Here is a 12,715-nt window from a genome sequence, read left to right as displayed (position 1 = left end):
CCATTCCATTCCATTCCATTCCATTCCATTCCATTCCATGGAATTCCATTCCATTCCATTCCATTCCATGGAATTCCATTCCATTCCATTCCATTCCATTCCATAGAATTCCATTCCATTCCATTCCATTCCACTGAATTCCGTTCCATTCCATTCCATTCCGTTCCGTTCCGTTCCGTTCCGTTCCGTTGCATTCCGTTCCGTTCCGTTGTGTTCCGTTCCGTTCTACTCGGGTTGATTCCATTCTATTCCATTCCATTCCAATCCATTCCGTTCCATTCCATTGAATTCCATTCCATTCCATTCCGTTCCATTCCATTCCATTCCATTCCATTCCATTCCATTCCATTGAATTCCATTCCATTCCATTCCATTCCATTCCATTCCATTCCATTGAATTCCATTCCATTCCATTCCATTCCATTCCATTGAATTCCATTCCGTTCCATTCCATTCCATTGAATTCCATTCCATTCCATTCCATTCCATTGAATTCCATTCCATTCCATTCCATTCCATTCCATTCCATTCCATTCCATTCCATTCCATTCCATTCTACTGGTGTCCATTCCATTCCATTCCATTCCATTCCATTCCATTCCATTCCTTTCCATTCCATTGCATTCCATTGCATTCCATTCCATTCCATTCCATTCCATTCCATTCCATTCCATTCCATTCCACTCCACTCCACTCCACTCCACTCCACTCCATTCCACTCCACTCCACTCCGGTACATTCCATTCCATTCCATTCCATTCCATTCCATTCCATTCCATTCCATTCCATTCCATTCCATTCCATTCCATTCCGTGCTTCTCGGGTACATTCCGTTCCGTTCCATTCCTTTCCATTCCATTCCATTCCGTTCCAGTGCACTCTACTGCACTCCACTCCACTCCACTCCACTCCGGTACATTCCATTCCATTCCATTCCATTCCATTCCACTCCATTCCATTTCCATTCCCATTCCATTTCCATTCCCGTTCCATTTCCATTCCCGTTTCTTTTCCATTCCCGTTCCATTTCCATTCCAGTTCCATTACCATTCCCGTTCCATTTCCATTCCCGATCCATTTCCATTCCCGTTCCATTTCCATTCCCGTTCCATTTCCATTCCCGTTCCATTTCCATTCCCTTTCCATTTCCATTTCATTCCATTCCGTTCTGCTCGGGTACATTCCATTCCATTCCATTGCATTCCATTCCGTTCTGCTCCTGTCCATTCCATTCCATTCCAATCCGTTCCATTCCATTCTACTCGGGTAGATTCCATTCCATTCCATTCCATTCCATTCCATTCCATTCCATTCCATTCCATTCCATTCCATTCTACTGGTGTCCATTCCATTCCATTCCATTCCATTCCATTCCATTCCATTCCATTCCATTCCATTCCATTCCATTGCATTCCATTCCAATCCATTCCATTCCGTTCCGTTCTACTCGGTTACATTCCATTCAATTCCATTCCATTCCGTTCTACTCGGGTAGATTCCATTCCATTCCATTCCATTCCTTTCCATTCCATTACATTCCATTGCATTGCATTGCACTCAATTCCATTCCATTCCATTCCATTCCATTCCATTCCATTCCATTCCGTTCCGTTCTACTCGGTTACATTCCATTCCATTCCATTCCATTCCATTCCAATCCATTCCATTCCATTCCATTCCGTTCTACTCGGGTACATTCCGTTCCATTCCATTCCATTCCATTCCATTCCATTCCATTCCTTTCCGTTCTACTTTGGTACATTCCATTCCATTCCATTCCATTCCATTCCATTCCATTCCATTACATTCCATTCCATTCCATTCCGTTCTACTCAGGTTGATTCCATTCTATTCCATTCCATTCCATTCCATTCCATTCCATTCCATTCCATTCGATTCCATTCCATTCCATTCCATTGAATTCCATTCCATTCCATTCCATTCCATGGAATTCCATTCCATTCCATGGAATTCCATTCCATTCCATTCCATTCCATGGAATTCCATTCCATTCCATGGAATTCCATTCCATTCCATTCCATTCCATTCCATTCCATTCCATTCCATTCCTTTCCATTCCATTGAATTCCATTCCATTCCATTCCATTGAATTCCATTCCGTTCCATTCCATTCCATTGAATTCCATTCCATTCCATTCCATTCCATTCCATTCCATTCCATTGAATTCCATTCCATTCCATTCCATTCCATTCCATTCCATCCCATTCCATTCCATTCCATTCCATTCCGTTCTACTCGGGTTGATTCCATTCTATTCCATTCCATTCCATTCGATCCCTTTTGATTCCATTCTATTCCATTCAATTCCATTCGATTCCATTCCATTCCACTCCATTCCATTCCATGGAATTCCATTCCATTCCATTCCATTCCATTCCATTCCATTCCATGGAATTCCATTCCATTCCATTCCATTCCATTCCATAGAATTCCGTTCCATTCCATTCCATTCCGTTCCGTTCCGTTCCGTTCCGTTCCGTTGCGTTCTGTTCCGTTCCGTTGTGTTCCGTTCCGTTCTACTCGGGTTGATTCCATTCTATTCCATTCCATTCCAATCCATTCCGTTCCATTCCATTGAATTCCATTCCATTCCATTCCATTCCATTCCATTCCATTCCATTCCATTCCATTGAATTCCATTCCATTCCATTCCATTCCATTCCATTCCATTCCATTGAATTCCATTCCATTCCATTCCATTCCATGGAATTCCGTTCCATTCCATTCCATTCCGTTCCTTTCCGTCCCGTTCCGTTCCGTTCCGTTCCGTTGCGTTCCGTTCCGTTCTACTCGGGTTGATTCCATTCTATTCCATTCCATTCCATTCGATTCCATTCGATTCCATTCGATTCCACTCCATTCCATTCCATAGAATTCCATTCCATTCCATTCCATTCCATTGAATTCCATTCCATTCCATTCCATTCCATAGAATTCCATTCCATTCCATTCCATTCCATTGAATTCCATTCCATTCCATTCCATTCCATTCCATTCCATTCCATTCCATTGTACTGGTGTCCATTCCATTCCATTCCATTCCATTCCATTCCATTCCATTCCATTCCATTCCTTTCCATTCCATTGCATTCCATTGCATTCCATTCCATTCCATTCCATTCCATTCCATTCCACTCCACTCCACTCCACTCCACTCCATTCCACTCCACTCCACTCCGGTACATTCCATTCCATTCCATTCCATTCCATTCCATTCCATTCCGTGCTTCTCGGGTACATTCCGTTCCGTTCCATTCCATTCCATTCCATTCCGTTCCAGTGCACTCTACTCCACTCCACTCCACTCCACTCCACTCCAGTACATTCCATTCCATTCCATTCCATTCCATTCCATTTCCATTCCCATTCCATTTCCATTCCCGTTCCATTTCCATTCCCGTTTCTTTTCCATTCCCGTTCCATTTCCATTCCAGTTCCATTACCATTCCCGTTCCATTTCCATTCCCGATCCATTTCCATTCCCGTTCCTTTTCCATTCCCGTTCCATTTCCATTCCTGTTCCGTTACCATTCCCGTTCCATTTCCGTTCCCGTTCCGTTTCCGTTCCCGTTCCATTTCCGTTCTCGTTCCGTTTCCGTTCCCGTTCCATTTCCATTCCCGTTCCATTTCCGTTCCCGTTCCATTTCCATTCCCGTTCCATTTCCATTCCCTTTCCATTTCCATTTCATTCCATTCCGTTCTGCTCGGGTACATTCCATTCCATTCCATTGCATTCCATTCCGTTCTGCTCCTGTCCATTCCATTCCATTCCATTCCGTTCCATTCCGTTCTACTCGGGTAGATTCCATTCCATTCCATTCCATTCCATTCCATTCCATTCCATTCCATTCCATTCCATTCCATTCCATTCCATTCCATTCCGTTCTACTCGGGTTGATTCCATTCTATTCCATTCCATTCCATTCCATTCCATTCCATGGAATTCCATTCCATTCCATTCCATGGAATTCCATTCCATTCCATTCCATTCCATGGAATTCTATTCCATTCCATTCCATTCCATTCCATTCCATTCCATTGAATTCCATTCCATTCCATTCCATTCCGTTCCATTCCATTCCATTGAATTCCATTCCATTCCATTCCATTCCATTCCATTGAATTCCATTCCATTCCATTCCATTCCATTCCATTCCATCCCATTCCATTCCATTCCATTCCATTCCGTTCTACTCGGGTTGATTCCATTCTATTCCATTCCATTCCATTCGATCCCATTTGATTCCATTCGATTCCATTCAATTCCATTCGATTCCTTTCCATTCCACTCCATTCCATTCCATTGAATTCCATTCCATTCCATTCCATTGAATTCCATTCCATTCCATTCCATTCCATTGAATTCCATTCCATTCCATTCCATTCCATTCCATTCCATTCCATTCCATTCCATTCCATTCCATTCTACTGGTGTCCATTCCATTCCATTCCATTCCATTCCATTCCATTCCATTCCTTTCCATTCCATTGCATTCCATTGCATTCCATTCCATTCCATTCCATTCCATTCCATTCCATTCCATTCCATTCCACTCCACTCCACTCCACTCCACTCCATTCCACTCCACTCCACTCCGGTACATTCCATTCCATTCCATTCCATTCCATTCCATTCCATTCCATTCCATTCCATTCCATTCCATTCCGTGCTTCTCGGGTACATTCCGTTCCGTTCCATTCCTTTCCATTCCATTCCATTCCGTTCCAGTGCACTCTACTGCACTCCACTCCACTCCACTCCACTCCGGTACATTCCATTCCATTCCATTCCATTCCATTCCATTCCATTTCCATTCCCATTCCATTTCCATTCCCGTTCCATTTCCATTCCCGTTTCTTTTCCATTCCCGTTCCATTTCCATTCCAGTTCCATTACCATTCCCGTTCCATTTCCATTCCCGATCCATTTCCATTCCCGTTCCATTTCCATTCCCGTTCCATTTCCATTCCCGTTCCATTACCATTCCCGTTCCATTTCCGTTCCCGTTCCGTTTCCGTTCCCGTTCCATTTCCGTTCTCGTTCCGTTTCCGTTCCCGTTCCATTTCCATTCCCGTTCCATTTCCGTTCCCGTTCCATTTCCATTCCCGTTCCATTTCCATTCCCTTTCCATTTCCATTTCATTCCATTCCGTTCTGCTCGGGTACATTCCATTCCATTCCATTGCATTCCATTCCGTTCTGCTCCTGTCCATTCCATTCCATTCCAATCCGTTCCATTCCATTCTACTCGGGTAGATTCCATTCCATTCCATTCCATTCCATTCCATTCCATTCCATTCCATTCCATTCCATTCCATTCTACTGGTGTCCATTCCATTCCATTCCATTCCATTCCATTCCATTCCATTCCATTCCATTCCATTCCATTCCATTCCATTCCATTGCATTCCATTCCATTCCATTCCATTCCGTTCCGTTCTACTCGGTTACATTCCATTCAATTCCATTTGATTCCGTTCTACTCGGGTAGATTCCATTCCATTCCATTCCATTCCTTTCCATTCCATTGCATTCCATTGCATTGCATTGCACTCAATTCCATTCCATTCCATTCCATTCCATTCCATTCCATTCCATTCCGTTCCGTTCAACTCGGTTACATTCCATTCAATTACATTCCATTCCGTTCTACTCGGTTACATTCCATTCCATTCCATTCCATTCCATTCCAATCCATTCCATTCCATTCCATTCCGTTCTACTCGGGTACATTCCGTTCCATTCCATTCCATTCCATTCCATTCCATTCCATTCCTTTCCGTTCTACTTTGGTACATTCCATTCCATTCCATTCCATTACATTCCATTCCATTCCATTCCGTTCTACTCAGGTTGATTCCATTCTATTCCATTCCATTCCATTCCATTCCATTCCATTCCATTCGATTCCATTCCATTCCATTCCATTGAATTCCATTCCATTCCATTCCATTCCATGGAATTCCATTCCATTCCATGGAATTCCATTCCATTCCATTCCACTCCATGGAATTCCATTCCATTCCATGGAATTCCATTCCATTCCATTCCATTCCATTCCATTCCATTCCATTCCATTCCATTCCATTCCATTCCTTTCCATTCCATTGAATTCCATTCCATTCCATTCCATTCCATTCCATTGATTTCCATTCCGTTCCATTCCATTCCATTGAATTCCATTCCATTCCATTCCATTCCATTCCATTCCATTCCATTGAATTCCATTCCATTCCATTCCATTCCATTCCATTCCATCCCATTCCATTCCATTCCATTCCATTCCGTTCTACTCGGGTTGATTCCATTCTATTCCATTCCATTCCATTCGATCCCTTTTGATTCCATTCGATTCCATTCAATTCCATTCGATTCCATTCCATTCCACTCCATTCCATTCCATTGAATTCCATTCCATTCCATTCCATTCCATTCCATTCCATTCCATGGAATTCCATTCCATTCCATTCCATTCCATTCCATAGAATTCCGTTCCATTCCATTCCATTCCGTTCCGTTCCGTTCCGTTCCGTTCCGTTGCGTTCCGTTCCGTTCCGTTGTGTTCCGTTCCGTTCTACTCGGGTTGATTCCATTCTATTCCATTCCATTCCAATCCATTCCGTTCCATTCCATTGAATTCCATTCCATTCCATTCCATTCCATTCCATTCCATTGAATTCCATTCCATTCCATTCCATTCCATGGAATTCCATTCCATTCCATGGAATTCCATTCCATTCCATTCCACTCCATGGAATTCCATTCCATTCCATGGAATTCCATTCCATTCCATTCCATTCCATTCCATAGAATTCCGTTCCATTCCATTCCATTCCGTTCCGTTCCGTTCCGTTCCGTTCCGTTGCGTTCCGTTCCGTTCCGTTGTGTTCCGTTCCGTTCTACTCGGGTTGATTCCATTCTATTCCATTCCATTCCAATCCATTCCGTTCCATTCCATTGAATTCCATTCCATTCCATTCCATTCCATTCCATTCCATTGAATTCCATTCCATTCCATTCCATTCCATTCCATTCCATTCCATTCCATTCCATTCCATTCCATTCTACTGGTGTCCATTCCATTCCATTCCATTCCATTCCATTCCATTCCATTCCATTCCATTCCTTTCCATTCCATTGCATTCCATTGCATTCCATTCCATTCCATTCCATTGCATTCCATTCCATTCCATTCCATTCCACTCCACTCCACTCCACTCCACTCCACTCCATTCCACTCCACTCCACTCCGGTACATTCCATTCCATTCCATTCCATTCCATTCCATTCCATTCCATTCCATTCCATTCCATTCCATTCCGTGCTTCTCGGGTACATTCCGTTCCGTTCCATTCCTTTCCATTCCATTCCATTCCGTTCCAGTGCACTCTACTGCACTCCACTCCACTCCACTCCACTCCGGTACATTCCATTCCATTCCATTCCATTCCATTCCATTCCATTCCATTTCCATTCCCATTCCATTTCCATTCCCGTTCCATTTCCATTCCCGTTTCTTTTCCATTCCCGTTCCATTTCCATTCCAGTTCCATTACCATTCCCGTTCCATTTCCATTCCCGATCCATTTCCATTCCCGTTCCATTTCCATTCCCGTTCCATTTCCATTCCCGTTCCATTTCCATTCCCTTTCCATTTCCATTTCATTCCATTCCGTTCTGCTCGGGTACATTCCATTCCATTCCATTGCATTCCATTCCGTTCTGCTCCTGTCCATTCCATTCCATTCCAATCCGTTCCATTCCATTCTACTCGGGTAGATTCCATTCCATTCCATTCCATTCCATTCCATTCCATTCCATTCCATTCCATTCCATTCCATTCTACTGGTGTCCATTCCATTCCATTCCATTCCATTCCATTCCATTCCATTCCATTCCATTCCATTCCATTCCATTCCATTCCATTGCATTCCATTCCATTCCATTCCATTCCATTCCGTTCTACTCGGTTACATTCCATTCAATTCCATTCCATTCCGTTCTACTCGGGTAGATTCCATTCCATTCCATTCCATTCCTTTCCATTCCATTCCATTCCATTGCATTGCATTGCACTCAATTCCATTCCATTCCATTCCATTCCATTCCATTCCATTCCATTCCGTTCCGTTCTACTCGGTTACATTCCATTCCATTCCATTCCATTCCATTCCAATCCATTCCATTCCATTCCATTCCGTTCTACTCGGGTACATTCCGTTCCATTCCATTCCATTCCATTCCATTCCATTCCATTCCTTTCCGTTCTACTTTGGTACATTCCATTCCATTCCATTCCATTCCATTCCATTCCATTCCATTACATTCCATTCCATTCCATTCCGTTCTACTCAGGTTGATTCCATTCTATTCCATTCCATTCCATTCCATTCCATTCCATTCCATTCCATTCGATTCCATTCCATTCCATTCCATTGAATTCCATTCCATTCCATTCCATTCCATGGAATTCCATTCCATTCCATGGAATTCCATTCCATTCCATTCCATTCCATGGAATTCCATTCCATTCCATGGAATTCCGTTCCATTCCATTCCATTCCATTCCATTCCATTCCATTCCTTTCCATTCCATTCGATTCCATTCCATTCCATTCCATTGAATTCCATTCCGTTCCATTCCATTCCATTGAATTCCATTCCATTCCATTCCATTCCATTCCATTCCATTCCATTGAATTCCATTCCATTCCATTCCATTCCATTCCATTCCATCCCATTCCATTCCATTCCATTCCATTCCGTTCTACTCGGGTTGATTCCATTCTATTCCATTCCATTCCATTCGATCCCTTTTGATTCCATTCTATTCCATTCAATTCCATTCGATTCCATTCCATTCCACTCCATTCCATTCCATGGAATTCCATTCCATTCCATTCCATTCCATTCCATTCCATTCCATGGAATTCCATTCCATTCCATTCCATTCCATTCCATAGAATTCCGTTCCATTCCATTCCATTCCGTTCCGTTCCATTCCGTTCCGTTCCGTTGCGTTCTGTTCCGTTCCGTTGTGTTCCGTTCCGTTCTACTCGGGTTGATTCCATTCTATTCCATTCCATTCCAATCCATTCCGTTCCATTCCATTGAATTCCATTCCATTCCATTCCATTCCATTCCATTCCATTCCATTCCATTCCATTGAATTCCATTCCATTCCATTCCATTCCATTCCATTCCATTCCATTGAATTCCATTCCATTCCATTCCATTCCATGGAATTCCGTTCCATTCCATTCCATTCCGTTCCTTTCCGTCCCGTTCCGTTCCGTTCCGTTCCGTTGCGTTCCGTTCCGTTCTACTCGGGTTGATTCCATTCTATTCCATTCCATTCCATTCGATTCCATTCGATTCCATTCGATTCCACTCCATTCCATTCCATAGAATTCCATTCCATTCCATTCCATTCCATTGAATTCCATTCCATTCCATTCCATTCCATAGAATTCCATTCCATTCCATTCCATTCCATTGAATTCCATTCCATTCCATTCCATTCCATTCCATTCCATTCCATTCCATTCTACTGGTGTCCATTCCATTCCATTCCATTCCATTCCATTCCATTCCATTCCATTCCTTTCCATTCCATTGCATTCCATTGCATTCCATTCCATTCCATTCCATTCCATTCCATTCCACTCCACTCCACTCCACTCCACTCCATTCCACTCCACTCCACTCCGGTACATTCCATTCCATTCCATTCCATTCCATTCCATTCCATTCCGTGCTTCTCGGGTACATTCCGTTCCGTTCCATTCCATTCCATTCCATTCCGTTCCAGTGCACTCTACTCCACTCCACTCCACTCCACTCCACTCCAGTACATTCCATTCCATTCCATTCCATTCCATTCCATTTCCATTCCCATTCCATTTCCATTCCCGTTCCATTTCCATTCCCGTTTCTTTTCCATTCCCGTTCCATTTCCATTCCAGTTCCATTTCCATTCCCGTTCCATTTCCATTCCCGTTCCTTTTCCATTCCCGTTCCATTTCCATTCCTGTTCCGTTACCATTCCCGTTCCATTTCCGTTCCCGTTCCGTTTCCGTTCCCGTTCCATTTCCGTTCTCGTTCCGTTTCCGTTCCCGTTCCATTTCCATTCCCGTTCCATTTCCGTTCCCGTTCCATTTCCATTCCCGTTCCATTTCCATTCCCTTTCCATTTCCATTTCATTCCATTCCGTTCTGCTCGGGTACATTCCATTCCATTCCATTGCATTCCATTCCGTTCTGCTCCTGTCCATTCCATTCCATTCCATTCCGTTCCATTCCGTTCTACTCGGGTAGATTCCATTCCATTCCATTCCATTCCATTCCATTCCATTCCATTCCATTCCATTCCATTCCATTCCATTCCATTCCATTCCATTCCGTTCTACTCGGGTTGATTCCATTCTATTCCATTCCATTCCATTCCATTCCATTCCATTCCATTCCATTCCATTCCATTCCATGGAATTCCATTCCATTCCATTCCATTCCATGGAATTCTATTCCATTCCATTCCATTCCATTCCATTCCATTCCATTCCATTGAATTCCATTCCATTCCATTCCATTCCATTCCGTTCCATTCCATTCCATTGAATTCCATTCCATTCCATTCCATTCCATTCCATTGAATTCCATTCCATTCCATTCCATTCCATTCCATTCCATCCCATTCCATTCCATTCCATTCCATTCCGTTCTACTCGGGTTGATTCCATTCTATTCCATTCCATTCCATTCGATCCCATTTGATTCCATTCGATTCCATTCAATTCCATTCGATTCCTTTCCATTCCACTCCATTCCATTCCATTGAATTCCATTCCATTCCATTCCATTGAATTCCATTCCATTCCATTCCATTCCATTGAATTCCATTCCATTCCATTCCATTCCATTCCATTCCATTCCATTCCATTCCATTCCATTCTACTGGTGTCCATTCCATTCCATTCCATTCCATTCCATTCCATTCCATTCCATTCCTTTCCATTCCATTGCATTCCATTGCATTCCATTCCATTCCATTCCATTCCATTCCATTCCATTCCATTCCACTCCACTCCACTCCACTCCACTCCATTCCACTCCACTCCACTCCGGTACATTCCATTCCATTCCATTCCATTCCATTCCATTCCATTCCATTCCATTCCATTCCATTCCATTCCGTGCTTCTCGGGTACATTCCGTTCCGTTCCATTCCTTTCCATTCCATTCCATTCCGTTCCAGTGCACTCTACTGCACTCCACTCCACTCCACTCCACTCCGGTACATTCCATTCCATTCCATTCCATTCCATTCCATTCCATTTCCATTCCCATTCCATTTCCATTCCCGTTCCATTTCCATTCCCGTTTCTTTTCCATTCCCGTTCCATTTCCATTCCAGTTCCATTACCATTCCCGTTCCATTTCCATTCCCGATCCATTTCCATTCCCGTTCCATTTCCATTCCCGTTCCATTTCCATTCCCGTTCCATTACCATTCCCGTTCCATTTCCGTTCCCGTTCCGTTTCCGTTCCCGTTCCATTTCCGTTCTCGTTCCGTTTCCGTTCCCGTTCCATTTCCATTCCCGTTCCATTTCCGTTCCCGTTCCATTTCCATTCCCGTTCCATTTCCATTCCCTTTCCATTTCCATTTCATTCCATTCCGTTCTGCTCGGGTACATTCCATTCCATTCCATTGCATTCCATTCCGTTCTGCTCCTGTCCATTCCATTCCATTCCAATCCGTTCCATTCCATTCTACTCGGGTAGATTCCATTCCATTCCATTCCATTCCATTCCATTCCATTCCATTCCATTCCATTCCATTCTACTGGTGTCCATTCCATTCCATTCCATTCCATTCCATTCCATTCCATTCCATTCCATTCCATTCCATTCCATTCCATTCCATTCCATTCCATTCCATTCCATTCCATTCCGTTCCGTTCTACTCGGTTACATTCCATTCAATTCCATTCCATTCCGTTCTACTCGGGTAGATTCCATTCCATTCCATTCCATTCCTTTCCATTCCATTGCATTCCATTGCATTGCATTGCACTCAATTCCATTCCATTCCATTCCATTCCATTCCATTCCATTCCATTCCGTTCCGTTCAACTCGGTTACATTCCATTCAATTACATTCCATTCCGTTCTACTCGGTTACATTCCATTCCATTCCATTCCATTCCATTCCAATCCATTCCATTCCATTCCATTCCGTTCTACTCGGGTACATTCCGTTCCATTCCATTACATTCCATTCCATTCCATTCCATTCCTTTCCGTTCTACTTTGGTACATTCCATTCCATTCCATTCCATTCCATTCCATTCCATTACATTCCATTCCATTCCATTCCGTTCTACTCAGGTTGATTCCATTCTATTCCATTCCATTCCATTCCATTCCATTCCATTCCATTCGATTCCATTCCATTCCATTCCATGGAATTCCATTCCATTCCATTCCATTCCATGGAATTCCATTCCATTCCATTCCATTCCATGGAATTCCATTCCATTCCATTCCATTCCATTCCATTCCATTCCATTCCATTCCATTCCATTCCTTTCCATTCCATTGAATTCCATTCCATTCCATTCCATTCCATTCCATTGAATTCCATTCCGTTCCATTCCATTCCATTGAATTCCATTCCATTCCATTCCATTCCATT

The sequence above is a fragment of the Gorilla gorilla genome, chromosome 12, assembly GCF_029281585.2.
Source record: "Gorilla gorilla gorilla isolate KB3781 chromosome 12, NHGRI_mGorGor1-v2.1_pri, whole genome shotgun sequence".
NCBI lineage: Eukaryota > Metazoa > Chordata > Mammalia > Primates > Hominidae > Gorilla > Gorilla gorilla.
This window is presented reverse-complemented; position numbering follows the sequence as displayed.